The sequence below is a fragment of the Pterocles gutturalis genome, unplaced genomic scaffold (genome assembly GCF_000699245.1).
Source record: "Pterocles gutturalis isolate BGI_N339 unplaced genomic scaffold, ASM69924v1 scaffold1364, whole genome shotgun sequence".
Taxonomy (NCBI): Eukaryota; Metazoa; Chordata; class Aves; order Pterocliformes; family Pteroclidae; genus Pterocles; species Pterocles gutturalis.
In genome coordinates this window covers 30,889-32,993 of record NW_010132861.1, presented here as the reverse complement: position 1 = coordinate 32,993, position 2,105 = coordinate 30,889, and the positions used below count along the sequence as shown (strand labels likewise).

The window sequence follows — 2,105 nt, the reverse complement described above, 5'->3', positions numbered from 1 at the left end:
GAAAGAGGAATAAATCAGACCATGAGCAGCTTCTCCAACAAAATTCTAATGCACACACGCATAGGTGCATGTGCCCATAATTTATTCTGATAAGAAAACATGCTTTGGGAAGAGCTACTAAAAACCAATTCTGACTGAAGTCTGAAACACATTAATAATAGCCAAAAGTCATAAACAGAAGCCAACAGCTAGCTGTTCGTTAGCTTGCCTGAAACAGGTCAATGACACTGGTCTGCTTACCAGGGGATAGGTTTTCCCAGTGTGAAAATCTGTGCTGTTTGGCACAAAATTACATTGTTAGGACAGAGTTAGGAACAAAACAAGATTGGAGACTAGGCAACCTTTGGAAGAGAAAACAGGGCAACAAAACATATGGGGGAATGTAATTACCTTACAAAAGAGTTGTGCATGCTGTATATGTTCTTTAGAAAATTGGAAAACCGTAGCTACTGGTTTGGCAATTTAATCACTAGCATTAATCACTAAGTGTCCTAGAGCTTGGGTCACAACTGCACAATTCCAAACTCTTACACAGATATAATTTCCTTGGTTCCAACAAACTGCACCAGATGTCTGCTGGAATAATGTGGTGGTAACCTGGATTCTTAATATGCAAATATTTACTTACTATTGGTTAAGAGCAATTGGGTTTTTTTTATAGAAAACTGCACGTCATTTTTATTCTTGATATGATGAAGAATCTTTTTAGCTTTGTTGAGTATTGTACATATTTAGAAAAATGTTTCATCTTACTTCTTTTCAACATTAAGGATTTGTTTTTAAAACTTACTAATCTTCCGTTTTGTCTTTCAAAGGAATGTGTAGAAATTCCACACACTCTTTTAAAAAAAAGACTGAATTTCTGATTCCAAGCCCTTAACTGTCTACAGGGAGAAAAATAGAAATGAAAGACAAAACTTTTATTCATGAGTCTAAGATTATTTTCTGAGTGAATAAGGAAAGACGCAAGGGAGTCAGACTGTTAGGGACTGCTGAACAGACTTTTCTTAATTTGTGGGCTGTGTTTTGAATTTACAATAGTACATGGCTATTTCAAGCATTTATTAGCCTCGCAGGCTTTTAAAAGCTATTGGGATCTGCAGTTAATGCACCTGCCTCTGCAGTATGTTAAACCTTTTCCCTCTAATGTGAGTAACAATCTTTTCATTAGGAATAAATCTCAAAACCCTCAGAGCAAACAGAAATGGAGAGATGGCAGAGCTTATTAAAAACACTCATTACATTCAGATTTATTAATAATTATTGTTATCATTATTATTTATGTATATATGGAGTGTTTACAGTTCTGTTTAGATATTACAATTTATGTGGATTGTTATGCTCTATTGGGAAATTAAATTCAACCCTTCACAGTGACTCTGACTTAAAGAGAGTTGCTAGCATCATATGCATGCAAAATGCACAGACCTAAATGCTTTTGGTTTCTTTACAACTAGAAAATCTTGGCTTCCTGAAACAGCTCCAGAAAACAGCTCTGCTTATTATTATTTAAGCATTTTTCAAACATCTGTTAGAACACTATTCCTGTGTATTTGAAAGACGTGTACTAAATTATGCACATTAAATCATCTGAGCGCTGGCATTTGCATTAGTTGTGTGCATTGTATTTTGCTCTCCTGTACACTAGCATATTTCATAATAAAAATTGGTGTAAGATTTAGACAATATTTGGAAAGTAATTTGCTCAGCAGACTGAATCATGTGGGAGGTTTAAAATAAATGAAAATATATTTTCCTACTGAAAATTTCTGGTTTTAACTTGTTAAAGTGATCTCTTGCAAATCAGACCCTGTTCTCTTTTTAATTGATGTAGTAAATGATTATGTTTTCCTAAAATGTAGTCGTCTCTAAACAGCTTTGTTGAGGAATAAGTGTTACAAGAAATGCAAAACAACATCTGGAGTAAATGTGATTTGTCAGCTCAGCTCTGGATCACCAACAGCAGTGCAGCAGAATGAAGACCACAGCTGTTTCACTGAATTAAATAAAGTTCCAAATATGACATCAATACTTCTGCAAGCAAACAAAATTTCATGAGTTCATACTTAATTTTGGTGAATGTTGCAAAAGCTAAATGCTTGAAC

At 34.4% G+C, this 2,105-nt stretch overlaps 1 protein-coding gene across 1 annotated transcript in view; it reads left to right on the top strand.

Annotated features, from left to right (window-relative positions):
• LOC104467276 (receptor-type tyrosine-protein phosphatase mu) overlaps positions 1 to 2,105 on the top strand; it is a 34,471-nt gene that overhangs the window by 22,145 nt on the left and 10,221 nt on the right. The window lies entirely within an intron of this gene.